The following is a 23674-nucleotide window of genomic DNA, read 5'->3' on the forward strand; positions in this document are numbered from 1 at the left end:
CTGTAGACGTGGTATAGGTTTTCGAATAGCTCCGACGAAAAGGTGCTTGAAGTTAGCCAAGTTTCGGTAAGAGCAATCAGAAGTGGTTTCTGGCACATTACGTTTGTCATGAAGTCGATAATTTTATTATTCAGACTTCGAACGTTCTGGTATACTCCACTAATGTCTATCTTTTTCGGACGTCGTATCGACCGTCCTAGTTTGGGGTCGTGGTCTCCGAAATGACCATTCGTTGAAGGCCACGTTTTCAGGCCAGATCGTGGGGTCCAGGAAAAAGTGGAAGTAATTTTCCGGTATGCCTATTTTGAAGGCAGCATAACGTTCATGCCTCGTAACCAGTTTTTCGACAGTGTAAATTAAATCCGGCTTCTTCTTTTTTAAGAATGAAGATATATTTTCTTCTGTGGTATTCGGGTGAAACATGAATACATGCAGATGTAGGTTTTTGGGAATAGTGACCAAGCTGTCGTCGATAGACCCTGTCCCTTTACAGATTGGCCGAGATCGTCGTCTACCGTTGACGAGGGCATCGCTATACGATGTTATTGGCTGGGTTGGCAGCTTGGGCACAACAGGCTGTATTGTACTCTGTGGTTGTGGAGGAGAAGACGCCGCTGCAGCAGATGTGGAAGCGGAATGTAGATCTTCCTCCGGTTTTCCTTTTTTAGCAGTGGTTCTTGTGGTCATTTTGCGGGTAGTGAGCGGCTGGACGCCGCTAACGGGAAGGTGAGTCTGGCCGGCTAGAGCGGCTAAGGTAATAGCAGGAGCGGGGGCGGGGCCGGGGGGCCCGGGCGGTGGAGGTGTCCCAGACGGCTGCATAGTGATATCGCCGTACGCTGAGCGCACACACACATTTAAGTCTGGCGCCGGCGCTAGTACCTGGGGAGTACCTGCAGTTACGTTGTACGAGTACTTGCATGAAGGGCACACAATTTTAGCACTACCGTCACTTAAAATTGAACGAATCGTGGTCAGTTCGCTACCGAAACCCTCGATTTTGCCACTCAAAACATCGACCGTTTTAATCAGGGACTGAATGATATCACCAAACTCTTCCATTTTGTAAATAGACTAGAACGAACGATTAAAATGAATACTATCGAGAGCCGATGACAGAAGACGTGCGTCGCGTGTTGCGTGCGTATTGACACTCCGATGCACTTCGTCGCCTTTAGAATTAAAATGTAAATACTTTTGTTTTGCATTAGCAAGCCACTTTTGTTTTGTTCGCGTTCGTTTTCAAAAAAAGAAGGATCATTTGTTTTCCAAAATGGCGTCGACGTTGGCATATAACTCTTCGCTTGTCGCTGCATTAGCGACCATTTTAATTTCCCCCGAGGCGCGGAGGTACCGTTGCGTGGCTATTCTCACCCCGCCGGCCCGTTCTGCCCATTCTAACCCGTTTCAGGCCATTCTGCCCCGCACTAACACTTCACGGTTGAAAGTCCCTGGCACTTCTGGATTCTTTATTAGACCTCTCCTGTATGTCGTTCTTTTTACGATTCGTTAAGTAGATTGAATCATTATTATAAGAAAAAATGGAATTGTAACGATCATATACCTACGTCAGTTACAACTTTAATATTTTTAGACTTATAATTTTAGTTACTCGATCACAGGATACATAAATCTCCTTCCCTAATCGCGAGTTATTCTCAATTAGGGATGTATTAATCAACAGTTTGGTATATATACTGTATACTTACTCTACTTACCGTACACCGTCATTGGACATTTTACGTTATTTTAATTTGTAATGTTCTTAATATTTACCCTATATCTGCTGTACACCGATGTTCTTACTTACTTCTATCAAAAAGTATGATTTGTTATATTTTGTTTAGTAAAATGTCCATACCTACTAAAGCTTCTCTTTAACACTATAGATTTTTAAGTTGCAAAAATAATATATGTTTTTTTTTAAATATAATATCTATACATTTGTTATGCTGAAATGTTAATAATATGAAATTCCCGCGATAGCAAAAATAAATTCCCTCAAAGAAAACCTTTTTCACAAACACAGACATGAGACGAGGAAAAGAAAATAAAAAAAAATTCACTTCAGAAAAAAAAAACACAAAGTCAAATGTTTCGGGGAGAAATTTAATGAATTACCAGTGGAAATAAATTAGAATAAAATATTAACAAATTTGAAAATTAATTACGAAATTTGTGTAATATTAAAATAAATATATATACGGATTGTCTTACGTATTACGTCACTGGTTAATATTTACCTATTTAAAAAAAAAAACACAAATAAAAAAATAATATTTTAAACTACTAACGCGATATAGACACGAATAGTACGCATTCCATTGAAAGACCAAAAAACGTACACACAAAAAATCTGCATTTTTTGAAAAAATCCCGATTAAAAATGCATGTAAGTTTTCATATTTCGAATACAGGGGGATGAAAAGCGCAGCCATAGCGATTGTCGAAAATATATTTCAATATCGCGAACACAGCGAGCCCGATACGCCATCCCCCCCACACCCCCGACAGCCAAATGCACTGAAATAGCGCCCCTTCCTCTCTCTCCCATCAACGCCGACTAGAAGCATCACTTTAACATGCATCAGAATGTAGTCTCCCCCGCGAGCCTTTGGATCGTAAAATATGTTAGGATGCAGATTAAAGATAACAAAAATGGTTCATTAAACATGTCTCAATTGCTGTATTGCAGATTTATATTTAAATGCTTTACGCAAGCAGGGCCGGCGCTGAGCCAAACGGCGCCTACCGCGAATAAAACGTTGGCGTCCAGTTGTCAAAACCAGTAGACGCCTAGACTGGCTAGGTAGGTGATTACTGTAATCAATAATATTTGGGTGGATTTTATTTTCGTGTAACCCAGTTTTTATGAAAAATAATCTTATTAAAAGAGCGATGTGTTAGGTTGGGTATTATCGGTTCCATGCTAACTAAACACAGTGACTATTCAACACACCTTTAAAAAGTGATGTAAAGTCATTAAAAATAATGAAAAAAAAAATTAACCTAACCTAACCTAACCTACTTAACCTAGTTAATAAAGCTTTTGTTTCATCACTTTCCATGACTTTATATAACTTTTTAAAGATGTGATGAATTATCATTTTGATGATTTATCCGGTCACAAGTATTATCAGCACTTTGACGCCTTGAACATTCGTCTTCCAGATCGGACTTTTGTTATTTATTGTATTTTGTGAAACCCCACAAGACTCCCAACAGCTCCCGCCCTTCTGGAGCCAGTGAGACTATTGCATCCCCAATTAGGTTATGTTGTGAGGCTGAAGGTAGCGAGGAGGGGAAGGAGATAGGGAAGAGGAAGGTGGAGAAGTACGTGGCTATTCAGATCTTGTCACCAAACACGGCCAAAGACATTTCAACCAACGTTTCAATTCTGAGAGTATCTTCCACCCTGGAACGGGCCGCAAATACTATACGTTATTTTAAATGCGTAATTTTTTAAATAACACAGTTTAATCAAATAAAATGAATTGACTATTCCAATAACGCTCGCATAAGGCCTGCCCTGTACATGAGTTTAAAGACATGATGTTACAAAAGAGTGGTGATTTTATGATATCAGAAAAATCTGTCGACTGTCCCAAAATAATCAATCTGTAATCGACAACACACGGATTGCCTTGACGATTGGTCAAAATGTGATGTTTATTTTGGGTTCTCCGAATAACTAATGTCATTATTTAACCCTCGCACTATTGGGAGACATGCAAAACTATTGCCCAAAATTTCTTAAATGTTTGATGTTTGGGTCATTTTTGCAACCAGTGAGGGAAAGTTGAGTTTTTTGTGTTTCCTCCCTCCTACAACACGGCTTTAGTAGGCTAAAAAATTGTTTTTTTATTAGAGTCATTCAATTCCCATCCTGCTTCAGTATTTCTACGCAGTCTTTATACCTTGCTAGATCTTTCACTCGGGTCATGATATTCGTTGTCCTGTCATCTGGTATTTTTTTACCTCTTGCCCAAAAGAATGAAATCAAGCAACCAAAAATCTCTGATGTACCAGGCCAACAACGTTTTAACAAAATCACGAATTAAATTATTAAGATTAAAAATTTGGTTCATTTAAAAAGGGAATTAAGAAAGCATGTCCACCTCAAATATTTATCTTTTGTTTGTGTTTTTTAAAGATATAATATATTTTTTTATATAAATATTTCTAAAATTATTAGCATACAACGATGTGAGCTAACTCAAGATTAATAAATAAATCGCAGTAGGTTTTTAACACACCTTCACATTCAAAATTACTTATTTCGGTTGTGGGTCTATGAACTCTTGTTTCGAATTCATATGTGTAATAAATTTGAATAAGTGATTAAGCACCTACTTATAATATAATATTTTAGCACATCATTATTTTCTTTTACAAAATTTGATTTGATGTGTGAGTTTTTTTTTATTTCTTTACTCGTTCGTAAACAGTTTACATGTAAATGATATTTGCAAGTAATAAACACCAACAAAAATCCTAACATTAAACATGTTAGTATAGGCCATAGGGTCAAGTAATTGGTACCTGTATGTACATGGTTAAGTTGTAATTTTTTATGGATACCTCACTAGGAGAACCTGTGCTGAGGCGTTCACATGTTTTGGATAAAATGGTATTTTATAATAGGTTAGTAGCAGTAAGTGAGTTTTCCTCCTTCATATAATCCGGGCCTCTTTAAGACCCGCATTAATAAATCCCTTCCTACATCCCCTGCTTTAACCCACCTCACAACCGGGTGGCGACAAAGTTTCCCTACCTTTACACTGTATAGACATACAGAGGTCCCTATCTGAGGTGTCACATAAAAAAGTGAGCTTATTTCATACAAGCAATAAAGTACCTACATGTAATATAATATTTTTAACAGTAAATTATTTCATTTCTCGATGTGCATTTATCAATCCTACAATTACGGGTACTGTGCTAGCATGTATAATATAAAAGTTGAACATAATAAATAAATAACATTTCTTTCGCCATTGAAACTGCTTTAACTGCCATTCGTGGATGTAGGTACCAGGCTTGGAGTCCGTCGAGCTAAATGCATCCATCAAGTATGTACTCTCCCGCGGGTCTCACGTTGGTTTTCGTGTTGTACCCATAGTACTAAAATGCTCCCACCCGCGGGGATTACAGATTTCAGACTGGATGTAAATTTCAAATGTCAATGTGGCGAATCGTTAACGTCGCTATTGTATTCTGTAATCTTAAAATTACGAGAACTAGACCGCAAGAAATTAAAAATGAAAAAAGGAGAAATAATCAAATAAAGAACTAATCAAATTTTTAACGGTCTAAATAAAATACACTCCTCGACCGTAAAAGGTTGAAGTGAGCACTCGCCTCAGTGCAGTTGCTCCCGTAAACAATTTTGATACAACATTCGACCGTTGTTTAAGGCCCCGTAATAAGCGTTCAATAATGGTTTGAAAAGAAAATATGTAAATACGAATGTTAGAGGGAGCGCAAAATATTAAAAAACGATAATAATTAAGCGAAAATGGTGAAAATATTTAACGAAACACGACTTGTTTGAAATAAATCAAAAATCTCTAGACAAATGCTTTAGTTGCATTATTCACTGTGATTTTTTTATACCTATAACATACTAAATAACGGAACGGAACGTGTTTTTAATCATTTTTTATACCTATAACATACTAAATAACGGAACGGAACGTGTTTTTAATAATTTTTTATGCCTATAACATACTAAATAACGGAACGGAACGTGTTTTTAATCATTTTTTATACCTATAACATACTAAATAATGGAACGGAACGTGTTTTTAATCATTTTTTATACCTATAACATACTAAATAACGGAACAGAACGTGTTTTTAATCATTTTCAAAGCTTACTTTGCGATATTTTTCTATCGTGAGAATTTCATATAATTACCGTTTCGGCATTCGACAAATGTAAAAATAACTTTTTTTTTTGGAAGAGAGAAACGTGTTATAAATCGGTAGAAATTGGAAATGCGGGGGCTTTTTTTTTTTTTTTTTTTATATTTACTCCACACAGGAGGCCCTGAAGAAAATAATTTCCCTCAGGGCCTATGTCAAAATTACGAGTAAACGTGTACGTTATAATGTTCGCGTTCATAGATGGCGTTTATTTACTTAACATACGTTACGTTTACTCATAAGAATTAAGTTGAATATAAAATATTATATTAGTATGTCCCAAGCGAAAAAGTAGTGCAAAACCATTTTCCCTTGTGGTTTTTGAGTTAATTGGAAAATAATAAATTTTAATTGTATTATTTATATCTCTGAGAGTGGGCAAAATTATTTTCATAGAAAGAAACATCAAAAGATTTTCTGTCGTTCTTCTTCGTACCATGATTACGATTGCCATCAGTGCAATCTTTACCCTACAGACTGCTTCTGTGGAACTGCACTCGTACCAGTCACGAGAATTTCGGTGTCTTCCTCAACCATGTCTTCCCCAATCTTCCCCAGGATTATCAAAATTACCATTTGTTCCCACTAATAACAAATCTTTTGTTTACATGAAATTGCAGATTTTTCTTTAATATCACAATTTTTGTTCATTCAATAATTTAAAATTGTCATATCCTTTCGACATCACATTACAAACACTAAAAGACCGCCGCTTGTTTAGTTTTTGAAGAATTCTCTGAAATTTTAGCAGTATTTTCTAATAACTTCTGGCCTCTGCTCGCTTCGCCCATTAAAAATATTTTGCAATCTTAAAGTTTTCTTGTTTTTATTTAATGCTTTCAAACTCGCGAAAATCTTTTTATCAAATGCTCATTTCTATATGGACAAACTTTCTTAGTTCTCAAAAACCAATTTAAAATACTTGACGTTCTCACTGTAGAATGAACAACTTTTTGCCACAAGACTGTCTGCTGTCAAAACTTTGGAACTTGATAATAATCTCAACTGCTGACGATTTGATCAAGCCTACCAACATAATTGATATAAAAATACAGGGTGAAATACTGGGAAATACATAAAATATTCCAGGGGGTTATTTATAGGTCGTATGAACATTATTTTATTGTGCGATCATACATGTAGCCTGTATATTTGTACGAAACCATTTTCTTTGATTTAAAGGACCCCCTTAACTATTAAATGGTTACATTGCTTTAAAGGTCCTCGCAGTCGAGGGGTAAGACTCTCGACTAGCAAATAGCACAGGTTCAAATCCCGGCGTCCGCAAGAAAATTTAATTAATTTAAATTAAGTGTCATTTTACGAATTACTCATTTAAAATAATATATAATATATTTAAAACTCCCCAATAACCATTTCCGGAAGTGACATCACTCCAAAAACGTGCATCAGATTACTGGGTGTCAATCTGGACGCTAATTTTTCCCTTAAAACTCAGGTGAACAGAACTGTAAGCACGGGGTTCTTTCAATTAAGGCAAATTAAAGCAGTGCGGGGAAACCTGCCAACAGAGGCGACTAAATTGCTAATCAATTTCTATGTTGTTTCACGTCTAGATTATTGCAACGGAATATATGCAAGTCTCCCTAAATGTCAAATCAACAAATTACAATCCGTTTTCAACGCCGCGGCAAGGCTTATCACCGGAGTATCTAAATACTCCCACATTTCAGAGCATCTCAAAAATCTGCACTGGCTCAAATGTCCTGAAAGAATCCAGTTCAAGGTATGCTGGATGGTATTTAAGTCACTTAACGGAATGGCTCCGGCTTATTTATCAGAATTGTGTATTCCAGAAGATTACAATTCCCGACAGTCAACCCTTAGGTCAGCAACGTCATCAGCTATCGGAAGGTTGAAGGAACCAAAGCGCACACCAGATACTAAGTTCGGTGAGCGTGCTTTTGCCGTGTCAGGACCTAGAGCCTGGAATGGACTGCCACATGATTTGAGAATGATCGAAGACTCGACAGAATTTAGGTCTAAACTTAAAACGCACCTTTTCAGACAGTCGTATCCATAATTTCAGAAACCACCACTTTCACAGTTGACGGCAATTTAAATTTAAATTAACAAAATGTAAAAAATACTAAAAATAAAATAAAATAAATAAAAATAATAATTAAAAATAAATAAATAAAAATGATAACAACTAACAATTTGGAGGCTTTTAAGACAGTTAAAATACATTTAAATTAAAATAAAAACTATAGCAGACTTAAGATCATGCGACGACCAGTGTTTTTTGATATAGTGTCCTCTGCGTGCAGTTCTATCTTTTATAAGCATAATCTTTTTAATATAAGTGTGTTTGTTGGAAGTGACTTGCCAGGTAAGTATGTTTTGGTATCTTTTCTAAATAACAAATGTAGATCCTAGGAAATAAATTGTACAGCGCCCTTGAGGTGATTTTTCACAAAAACGGCGCTCTACAAATTATCCAATTATTATTATTATTATTATTATTATTTGCGGCACTTTCCATAGTGGAAGATACTCTCAGAAACGCCCTGGTGTAAGACGACCATTCAGAATTGAAACGTTGCTTGAAATGGCTTTGGCCGTGTTTTGTTATCAGATCTGTATGGCCAGGTACTTCCCAACTTTCATCTTCACCATTTTCTTTTCTTTCCGACTATCTACAGCCTCACAACGTACTCGGGATGCCATAGTCTCACTGGCACCAGACAGTTGGTACTCTTGTGCGGTTTCATTAAAAAAAACTATTTTAGTGCATACTTAAAAAAAATGGCAAATTTCATAACGCGAGAACTCACCGTACTGCTTTTCCGAGCTTACAAACAAAGCTTTTGCCTTATGATTAAGATTCTGTGTGTTGAATTAGTACCATTTAATTCATTCTAATCAAATCAAATCAAATCAAATCAAATCAAAATCAAATCAAATCAAAAATTATTTATTGTAAAATAAAAATTACAAAAGGTGTAGCTTATGGGTAGACCCCATTTCTTCCAGCTAACCACATTTATTTAATTGCAATGTTTATTTAATATTATTTTTTTATTATAATGATTACAATGTTTATACAGATAAAATAACAATACACCAGTGAAAAAAAAAAAAAAAAACAAATATATATACCAATAAAAATAGGCGTTTCATTTACGCGAGGTATTCACTCAACGTGTAGTGACATTTATTAACAAGGAAAGTGTTTAGTAACGATTTGAATTTGTGTGTATCTTGTATTTGTTTAATGTTATGTGGAAGGTTGTTATATACTTTAATGGCCATGTAGTATGGTCCTTTTTGGAATATTGTTTTGTTTGCTTTTGGTATTAGTAAGTTTTCTGTGAGCCTTGTAGCGTATTTATGTGTTGAGTTTTTTTAGTGGGAACTTGTCTGTAGATGATCGCACTAACATGCATAACTCCATTATATATATGTCTGTGACTGTCAGAATTTTCAGATTTTTAAACATAGGTCTACATGAATCTAAACAAAGATATTAGAAGAACGAGATGTGCTATGAGCAGTTCATACTGTGTGGAATTGTTTTGCCCAGTGTCGCCGGTTTTGTTCACCAATACTACTGGACACCTTCGCTTACGCTAAGGTATAGGTATCCGCACTAATACATAGAACAGATTTCTGTGCGTACACGTCCCGATAGTATTCAAAGTACCCTAATTAGGTAGTACTCCGCCTACGGTCCGGCGGCCAACATAGCATATCTAGTTCTTCTAATATCTTTGAATCTAAACGATCAGAGTTTGTAATTTTTCTTATGCATCTCTTTTGTGTGATGAAAACATCTTTAGCGTTTACCGAGTTTCCCCAAAAAATAATACCGTGTTTTATTATTGAATATACATAACCATAGTATGCGGCTATTACTGCTATTATTCCGCCGTTGCTCACCAGGTGAACACCGGCTTTTGTACATTTCTCAGCAATGGTACATTGATTGTAGATAAAAATAGGTACACCTGATTTAGATGGTAGCACTAAAGCCCAGTAACATTTTCTGAATAAGTTGTATTATTTTGGGTATGTTTTTGTTTGAGGAGGTGAAAATGGGCGGTTTTTGAAAAATAAACAAAAGTTGAATTTAGAAATAATTTATATTATACACAAATAGCTTCCTCCACATCGACACCTAGAATGTGTTTTAGCGTCGGAACATCCTGTATCGACGTGAAATGGATTGTTAATTCCCAACTAAACACCTTTAATAATTTTATGATTTCTTGGTGAATTCCCAATAACGCTCGCTCATTTGCTGGCAACGTTTCTCAGGATTACCCAATATCACCGCTAATCCCAACACACTTTGGATAATTTGATTTAAAAGTTTACAATCCCCTGAAGGGTTTGCCAGCTATCGCGACTTGATTACAAATCCACCTGATTACTCCATCACTTTCCCTAGATTTCCCTCGTTTTCCTTCCTGGCGCGGGAAATTCCCACCCATCGCAACCCTTGAAGCGAGCTTATTCTGAACCTACGTTAAACGGCTAAATACCTTGTTTAAACATTCGTTAATAGTGCTAAAAGTTTATTTATTTACTAACTGACGTGTACCAGGCATTCCTCGACTTTTCTCTACTTTCAATAAATATAATATCCATGAATAATATATTTAAACCTTCCGGAAAAAAAATCTAAATGTTGGTGAAAACCTATAAAACTTCGTTACATAGTTTATAAGAACTAAGCGCACAAACAGACACACGCGGATAGTGTCTTTGTTTTATAATATTTAGAGATTAGAAATACCAATATATTGTCATGATTACGATTTACTAAAAGTTTATCAGGAAACGGCCTGTAATCCCATTTTTAGTTCATTATGATCTGGAATGTTTCGGGATGATCCCGAACGATCCAAATTATTCCCGAACATTCCACATAATCCCAGAAAGTTCCGATCTGTTGTGGAATGCTCTTGAATGTACATTGTACACACTTTTATAATATACATTGATTAATTTTAAGTTAGCTCACATCGTTGTGTGTGCTAATAATTTTAGAAATATATTCAAATAAAAACATTATTTGTGCAAACATTATATTATATGTTTGGTTATTTTTAATTTAAACATATGAAAAAACACAAACAAACCATCAATATTTGCTAATACTTTCTTAATTCCTTTTTAAAATTAAACATATATAGGGTTTTCCAATAAGAGGTGTTATTTTGATATTAAATCGCAGAGTGGCTGCCTTATGCCCTCGATAACTTCATGAATTCCATATTTGAGGTCTTGAATCTATTCTGGGCTGTTGACGTAGACCTTCTCTTTCACGTGGCAGAAGTCGCAAGGTGTTAAATCACAAGATCTCGGTGGCCAATTGTGATAACCTCTTCGAGAGATAACACGTTACGGTAACTTTTCACGTAAAAGATCAATGGTTGCTTGTGTGGCACGTTGCGCCGTCTTGTTGAAAGTAAACTTTGTCCAGATCAATACCATCCAATTCCGGCCATAAAAAATCATTAATTCCTTAATTAATATTCAAAATAACACCTCTTATTGGAAAACTCTGTAGGAATGTTTGATCTTAATAATTAAATTCGGAATTTTGTTGTAAAGGTGGACAGCACATCAGAGATTTTTGGGTGCTTGACTTTTCCTTATGGGCAATTTTCGTAATTTGCTTTGTATTTCTCGTGCCGTGTCCGTGTATCTCGTAATCGTAATGTATTTTTACTTTCATTTCCTTAGACATAATCCCTATGTTTATCTAATGTTTAAACATAAGTAAATTTAAATACATGGTTTGTTTCATTGTTATAAAATATAGCTCCTTTAACATGTCTCTAATCCGTGTGTATATATTGCGTTTCAGTATTAATCTCATTGATTTATTTTGCAGAATTTGCATTTTTTCATTTTCATTTTTCAATTTTCATTTTCTCTTCTTAAGTTAACTTATGTAAAAATGTATAGTTATGTCAGTCAATTATTATAATTCTACCAGATTTATCTACATATTTTTTAATTTATTATTATATTTTATTTTCAAACTTTAGTGCGTAACGGCAGTAACTTTGCTTATAACATCGGTTATTATCCGTTAACAATAATTGGCTTCTGGACTTGGAAAAGTTGAGAGCAAACATATTCCAAAATGTTGTGTAAAAAGTAATTTCTCCAATGATTTGAAATTATTGTTATGTATTTGTGTTAAATTACATACTTCATATGAACTAAACCTATCAATTTGATTGTTCTGAAACGGTAAATTTCCCAGTGGAGATTCAAAGATTCATTATTCTGTTATTGTATTTTTTAGTATCTAATAAATAAATTTTAAAAACAGTTATTTCCCTAGTGCGCAGTATTAAATTATAAATAATATCTCGCCGTTTTACTCTCGTCGATTATTTTATTTAAATTTTATTTTTATTAAAGTTGGGACGAAATTGCGAACCGAGATTCGCCGATTTCTCGTCTTATATTATAAAGCAGGCTTTTTTAGTTGTTACCGAGTGCAGAATGAGCTCACAAACAACGGATAATTTACATTGTACGTTAGACAACTTTACGATAAACGGATCGACATTCCATCAATCCCAAGTATCGCAACTTTGTATGATGTTCAATATAGCAAACCCTCCTTACATCATTTTACAAGTTTTCGATTATGTTTTCCACTTATCAGTATCGCATTACTTTGTCTCTAAACAGAAATAACAAATTAACTGAAAACATTTTCAAGGTATCAAATTTGTGCTAATAATCAAATAATCAATAATACAAATTATTACAAGCAATAATCAATAATCTGAAACACAAATATAAATTGAAAAAAAAATCGGAAAAAAAACCGGCGTAGCACAGTGGCTTAGTGCACCTGACCGGCAATCAAAAGGGTGCAGGTTCAATTCCCGTCGGCGGCATTTTTTTTCTGGAAGATTTTTTCATATTTTATAGTTCATATTTTTGTTTCATGCTAATAATTTTTGCCTGTGATATTTTTTATCCTTTGTACTTTGAATAAAAACCTTGTATAAACAAGGTTTAAATAATCAATAACGCCTTTATGTTTTTGTGTTTACATGGTATTTTATAAAAATTCTTCATACTAGAATCTACACTTCCTCGTTCTTTGTAAGAACCTTAATTCAATAAATAGTAACTCCTTTTGTTGATTCATATTTTCAGACACGCTCATAAATCTTTATGAAATTTTGTGTTCGATGTTTGATGTCGAATTTTGTAACTCCCTAAAGTCCAACTTATTTCCTTGATATAGGTACATTTACGAACTGAAGTTTTTTCAAAAAATTTTCTTAGGGCTAAATTACAACCCTTGATGTAAGTAGGCATGCCTACGAATATTTACAATATTTTAGCATTTTTCGTCAATATTATGAAGGTTTTTTTACAAAATGATACTTATCCAAAATTGAGAGAAAATTAATTTGTTACACTAATATCAACCTATACCTCTTTGTTCCTTTCAGTACCTCACTTTTGTTTCCACACATATTTTATGCTTTACAGCACCTTTAATATTTATTTTTATTTATTTTTTTTCACAATTTTTTTTTCTTACTAATTTAGATTTTTCTCTTATTTCATTGTTGTTATTTTTAGGCCTAAAGGGGTATCTTTAATATTTTCTCAGAAATATTTTTTTTTAATTTAAAAAAAATCATATTAATTTACATATAGAGTAAAATGCAAAACACAAAAACAAAAAATTGAACCCAGTACAAGAAAAACATGCAAAAAGGGAACTGTCATTATATTTGTCGCTAGAATAAAGATTCCAACCCAGCTGAAAATTAGTCGCCATGAGGAATATCCTTCACAAGCGATACGCAAAATACGGGGCGATCATTTTTCTTCATGTTCCTGAGGAAGAACTCTGGTATTGAAAGGGTTACACTTCGGATGAAAAAAAACACATTCAAAGAGACATGTGGAAAATTCAGAAGTCTGAAAGAACTTGATGAATTCATTTTGGTATGAAATTCGGCTAATTAAAAGGAGAATCTCGCTGTAAATTAATGCAAGCGTGTCAGCAGTCATTCAACCTTGAATATTATATCATAATGGTTTGTTCGCTTTAAAGTCGAAGTCACGGCACGCCGCTGCTCGAGACATTTTTTTATTACCTTTAAACCTTTATTTTTCCGGTAAAGCTTTTCAACCAAGAATTTGTAACTAGAAGAATAATTATTTAAATTTCTTTATTAAGGCAATTTGTCGTAAAGAAACTTATCTCCCAGTTAGAACATTTTTCTTATGTAACATTATTTAATTCAATCCGCGTGGTACTTTCCCACGAGTTTCATAAATATTCAAATTTCGTCTCCAAAGTTTACGTCGGGAATTAATTTTTTTTTTCAGTAAACACTGAGCTGACAAGTCAATCATATCATTAATTTTCTTTTTATCGTTGCATTGTTTTACTTAAATTATTTACTGCTAATATTTAGTTAGTACGCCTGAGTTTTATTAAACACTTGAAAAATATTGAACAAACGATATGGCGTCTTTTCTCATTTTACGACTCTTATAGCACATCTCAAAGGTTTATAGTTCGTGATCGAAATAATGTTGAACTAGAAATATCATAAGGAAAAGGCTTCCCAAAACGCATAACTCTAGAGTTTGTATTAGTATAAACTGTTTAATTTTTCAGTGTTCGATAAAATTACTATGAAGTTATTTCAGTTCTGGCAACCTGTCGTTGATTTAGTTTTCAATTACCGTCTCATAACCATTCACTTTCTTTCTTGTTCGAAATCACAGAATAGAAACAGTTGAATTTCAGCTTTTTTGAGAAAGTCTTGACAAAGCAAACTCAAGAAATACCTGTGACCTATGAATATCTTTGTGGTTCAATTTATCAAAACTAATATCAATTCAATCCCTAAAAGAACGCCTACTACCTAAGTATTACCTCTTATGTTCAAAACAGAGGCGGCTCGTGACTGAGATTGCCAGCATAAAGTTACGGTATCAGTTTTTATTAAGATATATACAAAATAAAAACACCAGTTTCGTAAGAAAGCTTCCGTGTTCAAAGCTCTCATGTAGCATTGTCAATTTCTCTTTTCCGTCAATTACTTATCGTCCAGCCCTCCGTAATGGCTAATGGCGTCTACATGGGATGACACGTGTTCCGGAGGAAATGGATACATTCACTTTCGTCACCATTAAACTGTCAAGATTCTTTCTTGCGAATGCCCTCAGGAAGAGTGACAGGGGAAGGATATACGACCTAATTAAGACTGGCAGATTGCCTGCTTCTTGCTAAATAATTTAGCGAGTGACTTACAGTCTTTGATCATCAAAGACGGATCCTCGTATGTGAGATTCAGTTGAGCGTCAATTAAGTATCTCAAAAAGCCCTTTTATATTCGATCCTTCGAAACAAATGTTTGAAAAAAAAAGAGATTTTTTTCTTCTTTGATAAGTATTTTTTTATTTATTCTCGTTTCTTTTTTACAGGTCAAAGAACTCTTCGGCAGAAATAATTGCGGACAAAAAGGTAAAATAAAATATTATGTTATTTTTATTGTGTCTCAATGTCGCGTCTCTATCGTTCGAATTCGTGACTAAGACGAAAATTCTTATTGTTATATTTGTTCGTGAGTTTTCACGTAATGTTGGTGTAATATTAGTGTCGTAACATCTTGGATATAAAATTTCAAACGTGTTTCTCATCAAAATTCCCCAGCGTTATATAACTAATATAAATTTGCATTCATATTACGAATCTTTCATCTCCACCTCTTGAATTTGAAAGTACAACAAGAAACTAAAACTAGTTTAGTTTCGCAAGTCGCGGAAGTTTCCTACCAAACCAGGAGACAAGGCAACTTTATTGCTGAAAGGATCTGCCGTATATTCCATTGTAGATTTGGATGTGTCCTTTACTCCGCCGATAAGAGATGCGGATGCGGATATCCGGGAAAACTTTATGCTCTCATACGAATACACTGCTTACGATAGACGTCTTGCTAGAAACCGTTTAGCCCGCTCTGCTCATATGATAAATTGACTGGATTGAATATTTTTTATTCTAAGTTTTGAACACACATATTTATAAAAAAATTATTAAAAAAATGGTTTTAGGAATATATAAAAAAAACCCTCATATTTTTACGTTCTTTCTAAGTGAGTAATTTTCAGAAATTTTTACATTCTCGGCCTGAATTCCGTCCTTTATTTGTTTTAGTCGCGAAGGAGGGTATATTTCAAAGAAATAATTTCACGTAAATAGTACCCACGTCCCAGCAAGAAGGTAAAAAAATGAGTAAGTGGGTTTTTTGCTGTTTTATCGGAATTTGGGATCAAGCCTTTTTGAATTTATTTTCCCGATCCTGCGAGACACAAATCAAATCCAAAATTCTTACACACCTGGACTTTTATCAGAATATTCGACGGGTTCGGCGATAAATCTTACGTGAAGTTTTTCCTTGTCAAAATATTTCGCAAGGTCCAAAGTAAGATTGAATCCCCTGCTTAGCATACAGTATTTTCAAGGAGCAGTAACTTTTCGAAACCTTCTTTTCAATAATGTATTTTACGAACTAGCTCTGTAACCCCCGCATATAACGCCCTTGTATCGATGCCTTACAACATTTGTGCCTACAGCCCTCGTAACACTCGCAATACCGTGCTAGTAAAACTACCCTGCAAGTCAAAAGAGCACATCCAATACGTTTTAAATCATTCAGCTTTTCGAGGAAATTGTTTACTTTTTATGTGGTTCTTGGCCTTTTGGGGATTTGATTTGCAGCAACCTTCGTCCTAACGGCCGTTATTCGTTTTACGAGACGGCGCCAACACTTTGTGTCGTTATGGAGGAAGTCAATATAGAACCTACGTAATACGGAACTGACTTACGTATGCGGCAAATCAGACATATTGTGTTCCAGCCCGTTGCTTTATTGTTTTCCATTTGTCTTCAGTGTTGCCAAATGACTCGATATCGCATGAAATGTATTGAATTACACACATTATTATACCGATTCATGTTCACACCCCCACGCTTCATGGATTCATTACTTACCGCCTAAGTAAAGTTTAGGAAAATGTCCCAAAACCATGTATATATTGTATCCTTTCAAGTTGAATAGCGATATATTACATTAGTCTTTGATGAGTTCTGTTTGTTTTGTATTTTCATGTAAGTAATATTGTGTTTTTTTAACGAAATCAAATAGGATTAACATTAAGATTCTACATATTATGTGATTTTAATACTACTTTTTCATGGAAGCGTTAACTTGTGTTGAATGAGGAATGTACAGTACAAAATTGTAGTTATTTATCAGAAATTAATCATATTATAGGCACATGTATTATGTGCTGTAGTAAGTATATTGCATGAAAAAGTAACAAAAATTTATAGTACATGTTTGATAAACGCAAGTAGTACACTACTAGTAGTTATGAGGTATACTAGTCCCAGCGAAAGTTCGTAAATTACGTCATCGTTATAGTATCTTCTGTCTTTTTCGGTTTCGAAAAATATGCTTGAGAATCAAGAGGACGAAAGTCTATGACGTTTATACAAGCTCTCGCTGAGAATAATTTATCTTAACTAATGTAATTAGTAAATATACATAATATTATGTATAAATTAGCACTTATGGAAAATAAATGAGATATCGGTTATTTTCAAGATTAATTCAAGTGCAAACAGTTTTTTTGATACATCTTTAAAATCCTGTTTCAGTTTTCAATGTTTGGATTTTGTCATTGATTTCTTCCTCACTGAGTGATTGAGCGTGATTTTTCGGAGGCAAGCTAGCCCGAGAGTCTTATTCCCTTCACTCCAATATCGCGCAGTTGTTGCTTATATTACTTCTGATGTAGATTGGTGAATAGTGATGCGATTGCCTCTATTCCACTATTTTACTGGTCTCGCCGAACATGTAAGAGGACACATGACAATTGAACGTTAAATCGACTCTACAATCTACAATGCTGCTTCCAGAAAAGTAAAAAAAAAACATCAACAAAATCTGCCCAGCAACCAATTCTTCGACCAAGCTTTTGTGCTGATTCATCCCTATACAATTATATAATTACATCCCTATAGTCCCATCACTCCCCACAGGCAAGATTCCCCTGCATTTTCTCAAAAAGAAATGAAAATCAGTGGAGGTATTCAAAGTCAATGACAACCGTGGCGCATAATTCGACCATAAAAATGTATTAAAAAGCGGGTTTTGGGATATTTTTTGCGAAAATCTAACCCTCCCTATTTTATTGTAGACATTATTTTGAGAAAAAGTTAGCTGATTTTTTTTACACTCTAACAAATGTTAAAAACTTGGAGTTCTAATGCCATTTGCGATCTAACTTTGGTAGTAAATTTGTGCACAGGTGTATTTAAATAAACGCAATTTGCTTCGCTTATAGTTCCTTGCAAGAAATTTAAGAAAAGTAGATTTTGGGTTATTTTTAACCTTTTATTTGCTGCTATGGAATAGGCACGATAAAAAACATTTTATTTCTACTGATAAGGTGTAGTCTTTTCCGGATGCTTTATTATAACTTGTTTATGGGATTTTTAGTTTTTATATACACTATTTTTAGTTAAATAGATACAAAATTAAATGATTTTGTCATGTTGTCAAAATAATGAAAAACTTAAAATTAAAAACGGTAATAAAAGCACATGATTGTATGTTAGATCCCTTTTCGAGGCGAAATAATTCTAAATTCACCCGCATAACTTAGTAAGATTCCCGAATTTATTTGGAGCAAAAACTGTTTCATTTTGCTGTACGGTGACTTATTTTCTATTTTCAAAACATATATTGTATAACACGTCGCCACTCGATCGACCTAACGCATCAAGTGATACTCACTTCGGCTAGTCCCAGCAGCGCCGTACAGGTACGGTGACTTATTTTCTATATTCAAAACATATTTTGTATAACGCGTCGCCACTCGATCGACCTAACGCATCAAGTGATACTCACTTCGGCTAGTCCCAGCAGCGCCGTACAGGTACGGTGACTTATTTTCACAAGACAGCAAAATGAATGCATTTTTATTCCAAATAAGCTCAGAAATATAGTCTTAAAGTCTGTCGGGTACATGCTTCTACATACTGTACAACAAAGATGAAAAACCCAATAGAAATAATTAATTATGCTTTGATATTGTCATAACTATCTTACGAAAGCTATTTGTGTTGTTTTTATCAAAAGCTTTCACGCTGAAAATTGTTTGAACTGAAAACTAAAAAGCTGGATTTAAAAAAAACAAACTACAGCATTTTTCACTATGGAATTATGATTTTATTTTATACCAGTATTATTATTTGTTTCTCAGTTTCAAGTATCTTTAGTATTTTAATACCCACTTAAGTTAGCGGTAAGCCGGGATTTCTCTGATGTGGAAAGGGTGCGAAATCGGATCTCTTCCGTATTCAGAAAATAATGCGGCCGCTCATTTTTGGCGCCAAAAGTTTTCTCATTTGCGCGCCGGGGTGTCAGGGTGACAGCCCATTTCCCGCCAAAGATGTGAACACTTTTGTGAGATTTAGGAGTTTAAATTGCGAGGATATTTGTTAAACTTGTACACCACGAGACAGGATGAACTACTATAATCACTTGTTAAAGCGAGAAATTCACGACATACCCACGCTTTATATTAACAGGTTAAATCTTCACTTTGCTAGTTCCCAGGTATCTCAACAAGAAATTATTCGTGTAAATTACAATCACAGGAAAGTCGTCGTGGCGCTACTGCGTACTAATATCTCGTTAAAACGTGTTCCACTATTACCACGCGAGTAGCAGTGCGCGGAGACCGGATTCGTTATTTTCCGTTCGTTCGGCGATAGAGCGTTGGAGGACAATTTGGACCAATTGGAAGTAAAAAAAAGTGGAATCAAATTGTTCGCTTCGTGTCTCATCTAAATAATACAATACACCAATGGGGATGTCTGAGTTCTTGACAAGTTCGGTAGTTTCCGGTCTTTCGGCTTTGGAGTGTTGGACGTAAATATCAGTTGCAATTTTTAAATTGGCAAATAAAATAATTTTCTCTTCGGAATTTGTTCAAATTAAATTAACATGTTATATATTATCTAAACGAACACTTTCAATTTTGAAAATGATGCTTAAATTCAAAACAAAATTTCTAGAATTCATTTAACCGGAGTTAACGAAGTTAGTATTTTCAATAATTAGAAGATTTTTAAAGGTGCCTTGTTACTAACTAGCTAACTAACCAACCATTACGCCGTTTCCCCGCAGGGGTTGGCAGAGAGGACGGACCGCCAAATAACTCAGTCTTGGCACAAACTCCTTGCCTCATTCACATTCATACATCGTCTAATACATACCTTTCTATTATTCTGACTGATCGACTGATCACTTGATCGTGCCAAGTCTCCCTCTGGCATCCTCAACTTCTTCTACCATACACATTTGCGTCCATATCCTTACACTCCTTTCTTCGTTCTTTCGGTCTACATGCCCAATCCATCTTAGCATCCCTTTCTTAATCTTACTTATTACGCTTACATCAGCCTTCCATTCTTTGAGGATCTCCACATCTTACACAATGATACAGTTTTTTACCACAAATAAGCCTCAGGGATCGCATTTCTACAGCCTTTGGTCTACTTTCATCCTTTCTCTGCATGCCTCACTGCCGTATATCAGGGTAGGTACGAACACTTTTAGAGTTACCTGCATTTACCTTTCTTTCAATTTCTTCCTTGTTACTTCTTAATAAAACAGTGAAATGTCACTGATGTTCGGACGGTAATAGTAATCAGTTGTTCTTACTCCGCATTAGGTTAATGGTCTTGCAATCCTTTTCGCAGCCTGTTGAAGTGTTGATACATGGCTTAGGCCACTCTTCGTTCACCTGAATTATGATTATTATATGAATAAGGCACATGTTTTTGTAAAACCCCTTTCGACATTGCTATGATTAAGGCGTTCTGATTTCGTATCTACTTGGACATGTAGAACAAATGTACGTTAAAAGGGGTGCAACTGCGTGGAAATAGATTTTTGATCGCCCAGGAAGACATGACGTCATCAAGTGAAGCACAAGAAAGATACTTGAATCGGATCATAATTAAGAGTAAAAAAAAATTACAGCGGTATATTTCACTGAGCGAGTTAGTGATCTGACTTTCCATTATATTTACTTTCTCCTGCGGGTAAATTACGTTTAAACTGCGTCATTTTTAATAATTTTAAAATGACAATTCTGAGAACCGATTCTAACCTTTTATCCATAAAGCATTTTCATTTCCAAAAAAAGTGTACAGTTTCTCAAATATGCTTCTATTCGCCCCAACACCTCGGACGGTACAATTCATCATCAAGCAAAGAACGAACATTTTATTCAATGTCTAACGCCCCGAGGATAATATAAACGGACAGTCCCTCTTTAAAGGATTTATTCCTTCCCGCGCATATTAAAACGCAATAATAACCAGGGAAGGGATTAAGTTTTCTTTCTCTTTTAAATATCCCTGTCATAAATCTACAGCCTCTAGGGTGGAGCCTTGCGAAGACGAAATATCTCATGAGTATGTGTTACCGCGACTATATTTATTAATTAACTATTCAAAGTTATTTGTACCAACATTTTTCCTTTCCCCCAATAAATGAATATATTGTGCCATGTTTTTTTTTAATAATGTACATTTTTTGTTAATTAATTAAGTTAATTTTATTCGCTAGACATTGAGTTCGTAATTCTTCCTAGGACCTTTTTTTTCAAAAAATTTATTCCACGTAAGTCAAACGTAACCTGAATACTGCCTGTCTTCGATTGAAAAAAATGTTAAATATATATAAGATTATATCTATATTCAGAACATTTCTTCCAAATTATCCAGTTATTTTGACACATATTTTAGATACAGTATATTTCATAGTTCGTATTGATAGTCCGAAAAATACTACTTTCTAGTAGTCTTTTGCATACACTTAACACCGAAATAATAATATTGTAACATTTTTTTATTACTAGCACAGACCCGTGAAAAATTGCGGGATATTATCGTTGCAGGATTTGTGAATCTGAAAGAGTATTCAAAGAATAAATCTGAATAATGACTGCTGCAGAATTAACAAGAAAAATATTCACGAAAATGTACTAATTATCCATAGGTACTTATCGCTCGTCCGAATTCTTGACAAATCTGTTCCATTTCGGAAATGACAATTGAAATAATTTTACTAAAATATCACATTTTATAATAAGAAGAAGATAATACTAATAAATTTAAACGAAACATGAAACAGAACAAGATATAGAAAAATCAAAATAGGTCAACTAGGAATCGAACCCACGATTTCTATCTTACCGGGACAACGTCCTTTTTACGTCACTGTTGTCTATATCATATTTAAAATTCAGAAAGAACATTTTTATATTCAACTAGATTTTCCCATATTTTATTATATTATAGGTTGCTAGTTTATCGCTTGGTAAATGAAACTTAAATACAAATCAAATCCGAGTTCCTTGGACCAGATTGACGGCCGGCATAGTCCAGTGGTAACGCATTGGACTGCCATTCCGAAGGTCGCGGGTTCGAACCCGGCGTGCGCAAATAAATTTTATTTGATTAATTTGTGTTATTTCACAATTAATTAATTAAAATAATATGTAGTATATTTGCGGCACGTTCCAGAGTGGAAGATACTACCAGTATCGCCCTGGTGTAAGACCACCATTCAGAATTGAAACGTTGCTCCAAATGGCTTTAGCCGTGTTTAGTGACTAGATCTGAATAGCCAGGTACTTCCCCACCTTCCTCTTTCTCCTCCCCACTTACATTCAGCCTCACAACATCCCCCAATTGGGGATGCCATAGTCTCACTGGCTCCAGACGGGAGCAGTTGGGACTCTTGTGAGGTATTCACTATAAAAATAAAAAAAAAAAGATATTCAACGGACGCACACATAGCTGAAATAAGTATTTTTTATGGTGTAGTTTTTGTCATATATTTTAAAATTAAAGGTTTTCGTAAGAATTTCGGAAGAAAAAATATCGGGAAAATATTACATCAAACCAACTAGTGATTTTTTTTTTGGTTAATAAAACTGATTAGGTTGTGTATGTGTTTTTTCATCACAAGTTTTCATACTTCACGGTTCTATAGCCTACCACTCTTGGATGTACCAACCCCAAATCTTTTTAATCAACATTGTTGTTTCACCTCCCCACCGCCAGCCTCAGAGGGAGGTCTCAGCTTCATTTATTCGGCGTGTTTCTTTCGGCGTCTGTTTTCAGGCCACAGCTCGTAGCTAAGCCCCAATGATCATTTGCGGAAGAAAGTACATCTTCAGAAGGGTTTTAAATTATCTTATGAAAACGGTATGCAAATACATGTGATTATTCTGGAAGGTTTTCAAATACCAAGTATATTTTTACTTACCGGCTCGGTATGCATAATTATATTCATTTTTTTCATTCAATTACAGTTGTCACGTCCATTATGGGTCATGCCGTGAGACATATTTTACAGAAAATGTTTAATGTTGCAGTTATTTTTATTTTACATCAATGCTGCACGGAGAAAAACGAGTATTGCGAGTCTCTTTAAATGATTAAAGGTAAAACGGTGAAAAAGGGCAGTATCTTGATAATCTTTTTAGTAAATTTATAATAATATATATCGGAACACGTTTTCATGCACGTAAATTTGCCTTGATAATATATAGTGACAAAATGCGAAAATATTACGATTTCAATGAAAACGTGTTCCGACATCGTGATAACATGTTGGTCATTTGA

At 34.7% G+C, this 23674-nt stretch overlaps 1 protein-coding gene across 2 annotated transcripts in view; it reads left to right on the top strand.

Moving 5' to 3' along the window:
• Positions 1-23674, top strand: part of Tl (toll like receptor) — a 454990-nt gene that overhangs the window by 290894 nt on the left and 140422 nt on the right. For both annotated transcript variants that reach the window (XM_089639570.1, XM_089639571.1), the window contains exon 5: positions 15385-15424. The gene's annotated coding sequence lies outside the window, so the exon portion shown is untranslated. The remainder of the gene's footprint in view (positions 1-15384; positions 15425-23674) is intronic.

This window comes from Hesperophylax consimilis, chromosome 14 (assembly GCF_061612785.1).
Source record: "Hesperophylax consimilis isolate HC1 chromosome 14, BYU_Hcon_1.0, whole genome shotgun sequence".
Lineage (NCBI taxonomy): Eukaryota > Metazoa > Arthropoda > Insecta > Trichoptera > Limnephilidae > Hesperophylax > Hesperophylax consimilis.